The sequence below is a fragment of the Micromys minutus genome (genome assembly GCF_963924665.1).
Source record: "Micromys minutus genome assembly, chromosome: 31".
NCBI classification, from domain to species: domain Eukaryota; kingdom Metazoa; phylum Chordata; class Mammalia; order Rodentia; family Muridae; genus Micromys; species Micromys minutus.
In genome coordinates this window covers 15,496,202-15,512,889 of record NC_137966.1, presented here as the reverse complement: position 1 = coordinate 15,512,889, position 16,688 = coordinate 15,496,202, and positions in this window count along the sequence as shown.

Sequence of the window (16,688 nt, the reverse complement as noted above, 5' to 3'; positions counted from 1 at the left end):
GACCTTATTGGGGGATTTTTTTTTTTAAATTAATAAGCCCTTTTTGCAAATGACTCTAGCCTGTGTCAACTTGACATAAAACTAACCAGGTCAACACTGAATAAAATAAACGACCTTACTTATTTTAAAATACTGTAAGTCTCCAGAGTGTTTGGTTGCCCACAGCAGGGTAGCTGCTGAAGGAGCAGACTGGAGGGGCGGGGCACAGAAGCAGAGGGGACCAGCGCTGCTTCTCAGTGTTAAACTGAGCCCGTTCATCCATCTGAGATAGAGCGTCCGTCCAGTCAGAGTGGAGCGCACAAACCTTGAATGCTGAGGAGATTCAGGTCTTCATGGAGGTTTTATCTTGGGAGCCCCACAAAATGGCCAAGGGTCAAAGCAGGAAAGAGACTTTTGTCACTAATCCAGGGAGAGAAGGTACAGAGCAGAGGGAGGAAGGAGACCATCCTTCGACTCACTGAGAGTCAGATATTGGGGTAGGGCAGCCAGCCACAGACACACACAGACTAGTAATTGGGGAGATTGCTACCCTGGGCTCCAAGGCTGGAGAAGGCGGACGCTGGCTACACTGAGCATCTGACCCTTGGTACTGTGGATGTTTGGGGCCATGCCTGTACAGTGAAGGGTGTTTGACAGTTACCTTAGCCAGAGACCAGCAGGATTCCCCTAAATGACAACCAGTGGTGCCTCCAGACATGCTAAAATGTCTCATGGTGGGAGGGAGTGACAAGAAAGTCACTGCTAAATGTCAGATGGATTTAGCAGCAAGGAGCCCCAACCCAGGCACCTCTCATTCATGTGCAGGGGAGGGTGGTATCCATATCCTGGACAGACAAGGTATACAGGGGTATTAGTTACATGATTCCTGACCCAGAGAAGGTACTGCAGGGCAAACAGAGCCAAGGAGTGTGGCTCTCTGTAGACCAGAGGGATCCAGCAGGCATGTAAGTGCTCCAGTATCCTCCAGGGAGGACCCAAAGAGCTTGTTTACAAATGCTTTGGAAGCCTTGCACAGAAACAAGAAGGAACCCTGTCCCGTTGGAGTCACAGGGTTGCCTGGCTGCTGATCCTATCTCAGAGACAGCTTAGGGAAGGGAGGGGGAGTGAGGCCATTCTCGGCATTTTTTGGTTTTGGATATCCTCGGAGCATATGATGGTGGATGCTACAAAGCCAGGACACCTCCATAAGAGCTGTAGGACTGCACCTTCCCTAGCTGGCTTGCAGGGCATCTGGGATACAGCCCATTTCTACTCATGGATGCTCTAGGGCCTGGAGCTAGGTGGGTTTGTTCCTCTCCTCCCCTTTCCTCCAGTACAGCAGCTGACTGCCTTTTTTCAAATGGAGTTCACCTGTGCAAATATTTGTGGTTGGCCCAGCCAGCTGCTGCCAGGTCCCTTGGGGCTTAAAGCTGCTGCTGGAGAGCAGAGGTTTGGAAGAGTGTCTTACCTACTTTGCTTTGCTCAGTTTGTTTCCTCTCCCTCCCACCCAGGCACAGGCTATTTGTGCTCACTTACACGTGTGTGAGCAGACACACACACACACACACACACACACACACACACACACACACAGGCTCTGTTTTCAGAGTAATTAAGGACAGGCAATGTCCTGTGTAATGATGGAAATACACGATTGGAAGGTACATTTCATGGTTGGCCACGGAAAGCTCTGCATTCGCCTGCCCAGTGCCTGGGGCACAGGAAGCATGGCTGAGTTTCCTTGCCAGCCCATCCCTTGCTTCTTAGTCTTTGGTGACAACCAGCCCATCACTTGCTGTGTAGTCTTTTGTTTGGTGACAATGCCCATCTGCTGCTCCCACTTGGGTTCCAGTAAGGGCAGCAAAGAAAGCTATGGTGACTTTCTAAGATACTGTTTGGAAGCGTGCAAAAGGCTCTGGGCTTGATCTGTGGTTCCTGGGGTTGGGGGGGGGATCCTTTGAGAGGGCACATGGATGTGCTGGTGAGCAAGCCCATATGTGCACTCGGAGGCCACCACATTTGACATTGAGTGTGTTTTCTGATTGCTATCTTTTTAAGTTTTAAAGATTACATTTACTTACTTTGTAGTGTGTGTGTGTGTGTGTGTGTGTGTGTGTGCATTCGTGCATGCTCAAATGTCACATCTACAGCATGCTTGTGGAGATCAGAGGGCCACTTTCAGAAGTTGGTTCCCTCCTTCCTCCTTGTAGGTTCTGGGAATAGAACTCTGGTCATCAAGCTTGGTGATAGTACCTTTAGTCGCTGAGGTTTCTCCCTGTCTCGTCCACCTTATATTTTGAGACAGGACACTCACTAAACCTAGAACTTGCCAATTCAGCTAGACTGGTTCTAGGGCATTCTCTTGCCTCTGCCTATCCAGTGGTGGGATTACAGCTGTGCACTACAGCTGTGCACTCCTGCACCCAGCTTTAGTGTGGGTGCCGGTGATTGGCAAAGGTGTTCAGGTTTACACGACAAGCACTTAGCCACTGAGCCACTCTCTCAGTCCCAACGAAGATCTTTCTGGACTGAAATGGTTTTTCTGTTTCTCCTTGGTAGTTAAACTGCAAATGAAATGTGTGGTAAGAGGGAATATTTAAAGGCCCTTGCTGGGGACAGCAATGCTCAGAGGCGAGTGTGGGGCCCAGGAGTGGCTTTTTTTCAGTTCTGATCACTGAGTCCAGACGCAGAGTAGCTTGTCCTTTTGTGCCCTGAGTGGATGGGCAGAAAATCAATGGCTTTGCTCTGCTGACAAGAATGCTCCTGGCAACTCCAAAGCCGGAGACCATTAAAATACCACAGACACAATTATTCTCTATGAAGATGTAGCTATTGATTTAACAGTTACAGGGATAGAGTGTGGGAAAGACAAGTGACGGCCGCTCCGGGCCTCCAGAGCAGCTTCCTGGAGCCTGGCAGCCAGCACCAAGGAGGGGGTGCTGTCTCTCTCTCTCTGTGTGTGTGTGTCTCTCCCTCTGCTACACTTTATGATTTAAAACATTGTTTTATTTCGTTAAGTATATGTCTATTGGGTATATACCTCATGCATGCAAATGTCTACAAAGGCCAGTAGAGGGCGTTAGATACTATGAAGCTGCAGTCACAGCACTTGTGAGCCACCATTGTGGATGCTGGGACCTGTTCTTGGGTTCTTAATAAAAGCACTATGTACTCTTAACTGCTGAACTATCTCACTATATATATATATATTCTTTGTAGACCAGGGTGGTCTCATACTCAGAGATCTGTTGGTCTCTGCCTCCTGAGTGGTGGGATTAAAGGCGTGGCTAACAACTTTTTCTTCAGAGGAATTTTTGTGTTCAATCTTAGTCAGTGACGGCAGAGGAATGTTTGATTTGGGGAAGAGTTATAAGATTGTCCCAAGGTTCCCGTAGAACTGACAGCTTTCTTCTCCAAATGTCTCCCTTTTTCTTTCCTTTCTCTATCTCGAGACATGCGCACACTCTTCAAGCCTAGGCTGGCAGGGACCCTTCTGCTTCCTCCTCCCTAGTGCTCAGCTCACAGGTTGAGCCTCTACACAGGACTGCTCACTGGCTGCAGCTCCCACAACTTTAGGTGGTCACCACCTAAAGGCACACTTTTCTGCTCTGTAATTAGCAACAGCTGGCCATGGGGTGGGCTGCGCTTGCTCAGTTTCTTTTCAACTTTTATTCATTTGCTAAGTGTTCACCAGCAGGTTGAGGTTTAGGTTTGAATTCTGTAAGCTCTTGGGGTGGCCTCAACTGCAAGATCAAACTTGCACCACAAAGGATATCCTCCCTTCTTGTCGCCTTTCTCCTTTCCCTCTTCCCTCCCTCCCTGTCTCAGTCATCCCTCTTTCCAGTGCCAGAAGTTTAGCACAGGGACTTTGTGTTGCTAGGCAGGCTCTGCTGAGCTACATACATTCCCCCAGCCGTCCTGCTACTTTTTAGTTTGAGACAAGGTCTTGCTTTGTTGCCCCCAGGCCATCTTGAATTTCCTCTGGTGCCCAGGTTGCCCTTGAACCTGTATTCTTCCTGCTTTAGATCTCTCTGTGCTGGGATTATAGCCTACCACCAGGCCTGGCTCAGGCAGTGTCTTTCTAAAGAGACTGCAATGTAGGAGACCTGAGAAACCTAAATGGCCATGTCAAGGTGACACAATGATGTATGCACTGCCAACAAACCCCTCCTCCACCAAGGGATGCCCCTCCCCCGCCAAAGGGTGCCCCCTCCCCCACCTGGATATTCCTGGAAAAGAGAGAGATGACCTTTGGGCTCTGCTCCCTGTCTGACCCTTGGTCACAAATGTGATTTTAGATAGAAAGGTGCCCTACTCTTGAAGGACACATTGTTGCCACCAGTGTGGTACTTGTCACAAGGAATGTACTCAATTAATAGAGGAGGCAGGGTTGGCTGGGAACCAATTATAGCAAACATTTCAGATGTCCATCCCATAGCAGAAACATAAGTTTCATTGATTGGTGACAATCATTTCTGGTGTCTGTGCCCCCCAGGTCCTGTTTTCTACACCTTTGGGGACCTTTGTGAAATGTCACTCTCCCTGCGGTCTTTGCCATACACACCTGGGTCCTGTGCAAAGACAACCCAGGGTGTATCTTTTACTGTTAATATTTGCTTTGTTCTGATTCTCCCCTGGTACTTTAAAATGACTTAAGGAAGCAGAAACAATCCCAGAGGCAAAGCCCAGACATTAAGCAATGCTGGTCTACTGTACTTAGGCTCTGCCTGCTGTGTCCTGGGAGCTGGATCTGTGGCTATGAGGCTTGTTTGCAGCACAGGGTCGGTTCCCCCATCTCAGCCTGTATCTAAGTGGTGACTGATCCCTTCCTGAATCGCTTCTAGCAGTCAAGTTCAAGTGGTGTCTGATCTTGTAGGACGAAGCTTGTTCTTCTGCTCCGATGCCCGAGAGCAGGAACATTAGGCAGTGGGACAGAGATCATAAGTCTGTCATTCACCTCCAGAGCCTATGTATGGCAGGGCCTGATCCAGCATTGAATCATGTATGCATGTTTGCAAATGCATGTGTATTATGTATTTGCATGTTTACATGTAGACAGCACGAGTGTATTTGTGCTTGTATTCACGTGTGTATGTGTATTCACTGGGCTGACAGTGTGCCTCAGCTTACAGAAGAGAGAGGATATTTGATAGGAGTTGGTTGTCCCCTCCATCATACAGGCCCAGGCATTGAACTCAGGTCTATTCTGCCTTGGCTGCAGACACCTTTACCTGCTGAGCCATCTCATCAGCCCCTATTTTTTTTCTCTCCTATTTTTTTTTTTTAAAGAAAACAAACACGAAACATTAAAAAAAAATAGCTCAAAAGAAAAACCAAGTAAACAGGGTAAGAAACTAAATATAAACAAAATTCTACCCTGTCACTATTTATCCAAGGCAATCTAGCCAAATGGGATCTTGCAGATACCACTTGGTTAATACAACTCCCTATTTTTTTTTCCTTTCTCTCCTTTCAAAAAGAAATTTGTTTTCTTTTAAAAAATGGTTTATTTATTTTTATTTTATGTGTGTCTTAGGGTTTTACTGCTGTGAACAGACACCATTACAAGGCAATTTTTATAAGGACAACATTTAATTGGGGATGGCTTACAGGTTCAGAGGTTCAGTCCATTATCATCTAGGTGGGAGCCTGGCAGCATCTAGGCAGGCATGGTGCAGGAGGAGCTGAGAGTTCTACATCATCATCTGAAGGTTGCTAAGACTGGCTTCCAGGCAGCTAGGATGAGTGTCTTAGAGCCCACACCCACAGTGACACACCTACTTCCACAAGGTCATTCTTCTTAATAGTGCCACTCCCCGGGCCAAGCATATTTAAATCATGACAATGTGCCTTGGTGTTTTACATGCATGTTTGTCTGGGTGAGGTTGTCAGATGCCCGAGAACTGGTGTTACCTGTGGGTGCTGAGAACTGAACCCGGGTCTTCTGGAAGGACAGCCAGTACTCTTAACTGCTGAGCTATCTCTCCAGTTTCTGTTTTATTTATTTATTTATTTCAAGGAAGGGTTTTCTCTGTGTAGCCCTGGCTGTCCTGGAAGTCACTGTGTAGACCAGGCTGTCCTCAAACTCAGAGCTGTTCCTAATTGCTAAGCCATCTCTCTAGCTCCTTGTTAAATAAATGTTTTGTTGTTGGGGGTCACTGAGGTGGCTTAGAAATCAAGAGTACTTGCTGCCAAGTCTGGCCTGGGTTTGATCCTCAGGACATTTGTGAAGAAGATTTCTACAAGTAGTCCTCTGACCTCTATGCTTGCACAAGCACACCCACAGACACACATGCACAGGAACACATGTACACAATACATACATGTTGAAAAAAGATTTTTAGACAAAGTCTTGCTATGTAGCCCAGGCTGACCTTAAATCATGACAATTTGCTTGCTTTGGTTTCCCGAGTCCTGGACTTGCAGTAGTGAGACACCATGCCTGGTTTAATTTGTTCTTTTAGTAGGAAGGGTTGAGATAGAATCATATAAGCCAGGCTGGCCTCAAACTCTACATCCTGCCTTAGCCCCGAGTGTTGGGATTACAGGAATGAGCCATTATGCTTGGCTGGGTAGCATTCAGCATGGTACGGCATTATATGGGATTTTCCCAACAGGTTTGGAGAGCCATCTGAGGCTGGCAAATCTTTATAGATATTTTTGTATAATACACACCTGTGACCTACTTTCTAAGAAGCCTCTACTGGATCCCACCCTAGAAATTCTGGTTTGATTGGTCTAGGGTGTGGGTTTGGTTCTCTCAAGCTCTTAGGTGATTCCCATTGCAGCCCTGGCTGAGGGCCTGTTCTTCAAGCCTACTCTCGAGAGTCCTGCGAACAAACGAACAAATGCAGGGTCAAAGAGGGCTTACTGGAGGAGGAGCTAAGAGGAGGGTGTGCTCCAGAGGAAAAGCAGTAAGGAGGACAAGCTCCTGCAAGTCATAGCTGGAACCTTTTGGGTGCAAAATTGGAGAAAACGGGGACTGGAGAGGCTTATGTGCAAGGAGGTCTTTCTGCTGTTGGTGACTTCCCTTCCCGGAAGTTGACTGGACTCAGGCCCTCAGGTTTCTCCAAGCAGCAGGATCAGAATTGGCCTTGGGTAATGAATGTCTTGACACATCTGGAAGATGTGCAGGCCAAGCTGGGCATGTGCACAGCTGGAAAACCAGCCCTTGGGGGTGGAGGCAGGAGGATCAGGGGTTCAAGGTTTAGGTAACTCAGTTTTGGGGCTTCGTCTTATAAAATTCTCATCAGCCAATCATTACACACCGTGGTTATTTTTGTAAAAGATTTTTGTTTGCTTTTTGTGGCTGCCCCAGATAGGGTCTCACTCTGTAGCTCTGGCTGTTCTAGAACCCTCTATGCAGACCAGGCTGATCTCAGACTCACAGAGATCAGCCTGCCTTTGCTCCCTGGTTGCTGGGATTAAAGGTAAGTTTCATTACCATCAAGTGACAAATTTATTTTAAAATAATCTATCTATCTTTCTTTCAATCATCTATCTATCTATCTATCTACCTATCTATCATCTATTTATTTGGAACAAGGGCTAATTATGTAGCCCAGGGTAGCCTTGAACTCACAGCAATTCTGCCTCCAGAGAGCTGGGATTTATAGGTATGGCTTACTACTCCAGACTTAAATTTTTTTTAAATTTTATTTTAGAAAAGACTCCAGCCATAACTGACCCTGACCTTGCTATGTAGGCAAGAATGACCTTGAACTTTCAATTTTCTTTCTTCTCTCTGAAGCGCTAGAATTACAGGTGTGTACCACAATGCCCAGTTTAGATAATGCTGGGATCAGCCCAGGACTTCCTGCATGCTAGGACAGTTCTCTACAAACTAACCGGTATCCCTAGGCTCTAAAAACAACTTCTAATCCTGTCTTGTGGATTTATTAGTATTGATTGTAAGGGCAGCAGAACTCTATCTCAGGCTTGCATGAAACTCTTTTCATATCTGTATTTTTTAACATTCAGCAATTGTATGCTTAGGCCATACCCTTTTCCTGTTAGGAATATCACAGACAAAACTTCTGCACTTGTGGGCTATTTTATTTATCTCTACTACTGTTATTTTTTGAGTCAGGGTGTTATATAGCCCAGACTGGCATAGAACTCATCACACTGTATAAACAGAAACGACTGTGAACTCCTGACTTTTATAGTCATTTACCACTGTACCAAGCCCCTCCAGTTATTCTGAAATATATAATAAATAGTTAGAAACTACAGTCACTTTATTGTGCAACAGAACTACTCAAATCTATGTTACTATCTAACTATTGGTACCTATTGTAAGGTCTGTCTCCCTCTTCCAGGGTGTAGTAACTTACCTGTTTTTCTACTCTCTCCTTCTGGGAGAACTTGTGATATCTGTCTTCGTATTTCTGGCTTACTCCGCTTACTATAATAGGACTCTCTTCTGCTATGGATAAGGCAGGTTGGAACTGGTGTTAGGCCAAGACTTGATTTTGCTTTATCATGGTTGCCACTGCCCAATCAGAAACAAGAGAAACTCCTGGAGCCTTGGGCACCTCTAGGGATGGAAGCTTCTCTCTTGCCCTATCACAGGTTTCTTAAATGAAGGCCAGCAAGCGCTGGATCCCAAGAGCAGATAATGCAACAGTGAACTTATAAATGAGGGAGGAACACCTGTCTGCAGAATCATTTTCTAACCAGTGGGAAACTCTAAGGAAACATTTGTTTGTAAGGAATAGAAGGAGATGGGGGGGGGAGATGGGATTGTGGGAAAGGGATAACATTTGAAATGTAAATGCAGAGAATATCCAATAAAAAGGAGGGAAAGAAAGAAAGAAAGAAAAAAGAAAGAAAGAAAGAAAGAAAGAAAGGAAGAAAGAAAGAAAGAAAGAAAGAAGTAGAAGGGGAAACCTCCCCAGATCATTTGTCCTGTTGACTATCTCCAGAATAGAATGGAGAGCTTTGAAGTCTCAGAAGTCCTTCGTTGCAGGATATTTGGTCACATTGTGAATCCCAAGATTGTGAACTAGAAAAACCTTGTGGTGTGGCTCAGCCCTAGCATACACCTTTAACCCAAGAGCTAAATAAAGTCAACCCTAGGTCAAGAGGCAGAGCAAGTAGCCAGTTGACAGGGTGTTATGCCTGGAAGCATTCCTGAACCCCAAAAGACCACCAAGAAGCCGCCGTTTCTGATGTAATCACATTATGGTCTCTTTGTTACAAATTCGAGTTTGGGCTTACCAGCGAAATTTGGTAAGAGTCAAACATTCAAATTAGTCTAACTATGTGTATGCCCCCAAAGGAAAGCACAAGCCAACTGCTGTAATAATTTCATTCTTTGGACCAGACATGGATGTTTTAAAAGGTGATGTAGAGCAGCTAGCTTTTTGGTTTTGTATTTTATTGTTTATAATTTCTACTTGAGGGCGCGGCGCTCAGAGAGGCGGGATGCTGGACATTGACGGTTCACCCCACGATGTTGCCAGGCACGTGTTGGGTTTTAGAGAAACCCAGGGACACTATTGGGCAGGGGAGCACTGTCTGAGGCGCTGGACAGCCGAAGTTGGTTTGGGGGTCCTCGGGCCTGTGAGGAGGCCGGGCCATCTGGTTCTCAGGCTCTGGACACCTAGGTGCCGCTGGAAGTTGAGGAAGAGCTGAGAACCGAGTGTGGGCCAGGGGGCTGGATCTGGCTGGGGCCGGGGGCTGGGAGGGAAAGGGGAGCTCCTGCTGGTCCCACAGGGATTATCCTTGGCTTGACTTGAAGGTGGCAGTCATGGGTTTGGTTGCACTGTGGCTGGGAGTGCAGAGAGACCTTCTATGGGAGACAAATGGAAGCTCTATAGGCAAAAGGCTTCTCCATGGCTTCTCACGACGGATCCTGATGAAAAGAGGCAGTCCACGGTTTTAGGGCATTTATCATCATGGCGGAAAGTGGATGTGTAAAAACCATACCCTGCTTCTTAGGCTGGGCCTGGGGTTAAATACCTTTTGCAGGGAGGAATGTCTGGGAAGGAAAGCTTATTGGCTAAGCCCTCCAGGCCTCTACGTACATCATTAGTATGGGGATTTGTCTTGAGCCTATGAAAATACAGGTCGTGTTCTCTACATGTGGAAGGGCTTGGGGCATTGCCCTTATGTGACTGATGGCCACAAATCTGTGGGGGGCTGCAGTTAGTGATAGAGGCCTGGTGCCCAGGAGCAGGTAAAGCTCCTACTACTGTCCCTTCTGGGTATCTGCTTCTATCCTTAGTTCAACTGGGGCCCACACTACCTTTCATGGCCCCACATCTACTCTGGATCATTCTAGTAGTGCTGGGCATCGAACCCAGGACCTTATGCTTGCCAGGCAAATACCTTACCAATTCAGCCACATTCCCCCACTCTCCCCTACCTTTAGAGCATCAACATCAAGGCCCTCGATAAATATACATACCTCACCATATTGATTACATCTGAGAACATATTTGGGCACCGCACCTGCTCTGACTAGCATTTTCTTTTCCCTTTTTAGAGTTAATCTTCTCTTATACAATATATTTCAACCATAGCCTTCCCTTCCTCTACTCCTCCCAGACCCCCACCTCCTCCCTTCTTCCCCAGATCCACTTCCCTTCAGAAAAGAGCAGGCTTACCACTGACATCAGCCAGAAGCTGGATGGTTCAGAGACCTAGAGTAGAGCCAAAGACAACCGACAAAAACCAAAACAAACAAAAACAAAAAACCCCCCCAAAACCCCACAAAACAAAACAACAACAACAACCAAAAAACAAACAAACAAAAAAAACTCAAAGCAATGATTCCCAATGGTAGTCTGCTGTGGTCAGATTGGTGCCTTGTGCTGGCTAGTTTTATATCACAAACTAGAGTTATCTGAAACTAGGGAACCTCAATTGAGAAAGCACTTCCACAAGGGGACTCTGTCACCAAGCCAAGCCATTCTGAACTATATGAGATGCTGTTTCAAAGGGGAAATATCTATGGAAGATATTTATTAAGACTTGTGATAGAGTAACTGCAGAGATGGCTTAGAAGTTAAGAGTATCTTTTGCTCTTGCAGAGGACCTGGGTTCAATTCCCACCAGCCATTTCTGGGCATCCGATGCCCTCTTCTAGCCATCACAAGATCAGGCATGCAAGTGGTGCCCATGCATACATTAGGGAAAAACTCTCATGCACATAAAATTGTCTTTGGAAAAAAGGACTCATGACAAAATCAAACAGTATAACAGATTCTAGCTTATCTGAGTCACCAAGGGGAAACATAGCTTTGAAAGACAGAGCCCAGATTTCTTGTGGCACCCATGCTTTGCTGAGGAGGTCCAAGATGTCTTCTGTCTGTGATGATAGCTCAGAGCATTGGGCTAGTCTGTGATGTTTGTTCTCTAAATATACTCCCTCTTTTCTCACTGGGGTCTCTTGCTAGACCTATCCATTGCTGAGAAGAAAATGCTAGAACCAGATAAGAGAAAATGTGATTTAAACCAAAAAAATCCAACAACAAAGAAACAAAACCAAACCTCCAATCCTGAGCTGTTTGTGTGCTTGTTTTTTGTTGTGATGGGGATGGAACTCGAGGCCTTGCACACATTAGCCAAGCACTGTCACTGGGTTATACCCCAACCCCAAGGCTAAGCTGTTTAAGTTAATCTCCGTGTAGCCCTACCTAGCTATCCAGGAACTCACTCTGTAGACCAGACTGACCTCAACTTCAGAGATCTGCCTGCCTTAGCCACCTGAGTGCTGAGATTAAAAGCATGCACAACCAACAACCTGCTAAATTATTTATTTAGTTTTAGAATAGCCTAAAACCGCTTCTATAGTCAGGCTTGCCTTGAGCTCACAACTTTGCTTCCCAAGGTCTGGGATTAAAGACCTGTGCCACCATGCTTGGCAAAGATTGAACTTTTTAGAGAAATACTTTTGAAAATGTGTTCAGTTACAGACTGCTGAAAGTCATTTTGTAGATTTGAGTGGCCTCGAACTCAGAGATCTGACTGCCTCTGCCGCCACTGCCATCCTCCGTGCCCTATCCCTGCCATGGTATGTGCCTGGGATTAAAGGACTGTGCCATCATGTCTAGCAATAATCAATATTTTTAAAAAAGATTTATTTATTTATTATATATAAGTACCGTAGCTGTCTTCAGACACACCGGAAGAGGGCATCAGATCTCATTACGGATAGTTGTGAGCCACCATGTGGTTGCTGAGAATTGAACTCAGGACCTCTGGAAGAGCAGTCAGTGCTCTTAACCACTGAACCATTTCTCCAGCCCATAATCAATATTTTTAAAAGCCCCAAACAAATGGAAATCTCATACAAACCATATTCAGCATGAGACCACATTGTACATGTGTGTCTCCAGCTTTATGCCCCTATGGAGAGACCACCGAGGATTTCAGACCCGGGACTGCCAGCTCTGATTTCGTCAGATAACTCATTCGGCCTCTTTCTTCTGTGTATGCGCCTAGACTCTTACCCAATGAATAGAAGCCCTTCCCTACCTTTTCCTGGGAAGCCTCTTGCCTTGGAATCTGTGTAGAGAAGTTCCAGGAGAGTTTGTGTCTTTTTAGCTAATGAAGTGGGTTGCTAGGGTGGCACTAAGGCACTTTCCTTACCACACATCCACTGGAGAAGCTTCTGGATGCCTAGGAAAATATGATCAGAGTACAATCGTATGTATGTATGTATGTATGTATGTATGTATGTATGTATTTAGTAATTCATTGTGCTGTTTAATTACACCTCCAACATGTCACATAGGAATGCTCATAGCAAGAGTACACGATGTATTTAATTTTAACAATACCACACATAGAACTAAGTAAATCTCAGACATGTCTAGCACAATCCAGGATCCTATCAAAGCCTGGCTTCCCTCCACGGAGGATGGAAAATGAATGAGTGGATTCCAGAAACTCATGGCATGGAGGGCTATGGAGAAGGCTGTGACCTTGACCTTGGGTGGCATCTTTGACAGGGTTATTGTAACAAACAGTATTGTGCCATTAATTAACAAATGTCACTAACTTTGACCTTCTGAGTGCTGGGGTGTGCCACTACCAACCAAACTTGAGTTGCCTTTTTTTTTTTTTTTTTAAATTAATGAAAGATTGACAAGCTGGAGGGTGGGCTAAGTGGTTAAGAGCATTTGTTGCACAGAGATGACATTAGCCTCAACACCCAACCAAGGGGACAGAGAACCTGTAGAGACCACCCCCAGCAGATAGGCATGGCCCCCAACTGAGGGATGGAGCCACCCACCTACCTCAGAATTTTAACCCAGAATTTTTCCTGTCTGAAAGAAACGCAGGGACGATAAGTGAAGCAGAGACTGAAGGAAAGGCCATCGGAGACTGTGCCACCTAAGGATCCCATCTGCAGACACCAAACCCCGACACTACTGCTGATGCCAAGAAGTGCTTGCTGACAGGAACCTTGTATGGCTGTCCTCTGAGAGGCTCTGCCAGCACCTGACTAAGACAGACAGACACAGATACTCACAGCCAACCATTGGACTGAGCCCAGGGACCGCAATGGAAGAGTTAGGGGAAGGACTGAAGAAGCTGAAGAGGATTGCAACCCCACAGGAAGAACAACCATCAACTAACCAACCAGACTCCCCAGGGACTAAACCACCAACCAAAGAGTACACATGGAGGGACCCATGGCTCCAGCTGCATATGTAGCAGAGAACGGCCTTATCTGGTATTAATGGGAGGGGAAGCCCTTGGTCCTGTGGAGGCTCGATGTCCCAGCATAGGGGGATGTTAGAGCGGTGAGACAGGAGGGGGTGGATGGGTCGGGGAGCACCTTCTTAGAGGCACAGGGAAAGGGGAATGGGATGGGGGGGTTGTGGAGGGGAGGCTCATAAGGGGAACAACATTTGAAATGTAAATAAATAAAATACCCCCCCCAAAAGAGCACTTGCTGCTTTTATAGAGGACCCGAGTTCAATTCCTACTACTCACATAATGGCTCACAACCATCCGTAACTCCAGTTCCAAGGGATCTGATACTCTTTTCTTTTTTAGGCATGCATGTAGGCCACAGGCTACATGTGGGCAAAACACTCATGCACATAAAATAATGAAATAAATGTTTAAAAAGTTCAAGGTCATCCTAGGATACAAGAGACCAAGACCCTGTTTTGGGGGAAAAATGAAATAAATAAATCTTAAAAAAAGTTCAAGGCCAGCCTGGGCTCTATGAGACTAAGACCCTGTTTTTTCCTTGGGGAAAAAAAAAATTAAGTATGAAAAGCAAAATAAATAGCCATTGTTGCTGATCAAACAGAGAATAGCAGATAAATAAATACACGAATTAAAAAAAAATCAATAACCCAAATTATTTTGAGCATGACCAGTGTCAAGAGGCGAAAGCCTGCTTCAAATCACAGATTGGCCAGGAAGGTGTCCGTGCCTGGGGTCCATGGAAGCTGGGGGGGTGGGGGGAGGTGGTTGTGTGCTATCTTCTGGGGGCTGGGAACTAAACTTTTGTCCTCTGTAAGAGCATCAAGTGTTTGTAACTTCTGACGCATCTCTCCAGACCCCAGGAAAGACTTTCCTGAGGAGACTCATACACAGAGACTTTGTGGATGGGAGGCAGCCAAGCATGTACAGGGGTATAGCACATGCAAAGGCCCTGGGGTAGGAAAGAGCATGAAATGTTCCTGGTTTCCCAGAGGAAACCTGGAATGCTGAGGCTGTCAGGAGAGATGGGGTCAGACCTGTACTGTACTGGGGAGGCCCTGAGCTTGTGTGAAGGATAAAGTGTAAGACTCCCAGTTAAACCTCGATAAGGATGAGGAAGAGATAAAACTGACTAGGGCTGCAGCTTGGGCCATAGAATGCTCACCCAGCATGTTTGCATCCCTGGATTGTATCGCGCACCTGTAATCCCAACACTGAGGAGGTGGAGGCAGGAGGATCCTTGGCAACACTGGGACTTTGAGGCCAGTGTGGGCTGTATGGAGCCCCGTCTCAAAAACAATGTCCAGGGTAAGCATGTTCCCCGGATGTCTAGGAATAGGCTAAAAATGAGTCATTATTTTTCTGAAGTTCAGATTTGGGCATCTGGGAAGGGAGTTTTCAGGTTTTTTTGCTTCTCGTTTGAAGGATGTAACTAAGACTCACACAGATCTGCAAGAGCAGCAAGGAAATGTTTATCAAGCCCGATTGATAAAACGGGGAAGGCCAAGAGTGACGGAGGCCACATGAGTGTCACAGGTCACCGCAACTTACTGACTTCATCTCCCTATCTATTTTTACTTTTTTAATGAGGCATAGTCTCACACAGCCCAGGCTGGCCTTGAACTCATTATGTAGTTGAAGATGACCTTAGCTTTTGATCCTCTGCCTCTACTTCCCAAGTGGTGGGATCTCAGGCAAGTCCCACTATGCCCAGCCTCAAGCAATTTAAAAACATCTATCTGCCTGCCTGCCTGCCTGCCAGCCTGCCTGCTGTCTGTCTGTCTGTCCTTCTGTCTGTCATCTTTCTATCTATTGTGTGTGCTCTCAGGTCTGTTCATGAAGGAGTCATAGCATACATGAGAGGTCAGAGGACAACTTTCAAGGGTTGGTTCTCTCCTTTTGCTCTGTGGATCCCAGGGATTGAATTCAGGTGGTTAGGCTTGGTGGTAAGTCTTTGCCCTCTGAGATATCTTGCTGGCCCATTTAAAAACAAAATAAAATTGAGCTGGGCACGGTGGCCCATGCCTTTAATTCCAGTACTTAGGAAGGCAGGTGAATCTCTGTGAGTTCAAGGACAGCCAGGGCTATGTAGAGAGACCCTGTCTCTAAAAATTAAAAAAAAAAAAAAAGGGTGTGCAATTCACATCACACAACATTGGGCATTAACCATTTTAATGTGAACAGTGCCATTATAATTAACATCAGAGAAGATTTCTTGTAAGCAGTCAGTATTGTCAACAGGATTAGCTCCACTTCCCAGACCCACCCACTGGTCACCGCGTGTCTGCCTACCCTCCTCCATCACCATAGTCTGCCTTTGGTTGGTCTTTGCCTTTACTCCATCTTTTTGCTAAAGTTTTAACGGGCAGCCAATCAGAGCTAATGACTGTTAGATAATAGACCATATGCCAGGCATGGTGGCACACACCTTTAATCCCAGCACTAGAGAAGGCAGGCTGATCTCTGTGGGTTCCAGGCCTGCCAGAGCTACATGGTAAGACTCTGTTTAAAAACAGAAAATAAAACTAACCCCCCAAACTAATGTCTTTATTACTCAAGGGAACGAAGAATTTATATCTTAATTCATTCATTTACTTATATGGGTTTTTTTTTTTTAACAAGAATGTTTGATTGTCTTGATTTCTTCTTGAGAATTTACTTGTTACAGTTCAATCTCCCCCACCCCATGTCTCTCTGTTTCTCTGTGTCTCTGTTTCTCTCTCTCCAGGGTCTCTCTCCATAGTCCTGGATCTCTTGGAATTCACCATGTAGACCAGGCTGGCCTCACGCTTACAGAGATCTGCTTGCCTCTGTCTCCCAAGTGCTGACATTAAAGGTGTGTACCACTATGCTTGCCCCCAGATTTACTTACTTATTTATAATGTGTATGAGTCTATTGTCTGCATGTATATGAACTTTAAGTGTGCAGTGCCAGGGGAGGCCAAGAGAGAGTATCAGATCCCCGGTACTGGGGCTACAGACGGTTTTGAGACACCACGCAGATGCTGGGACTTGAACACAGGTCAAACAGAGAT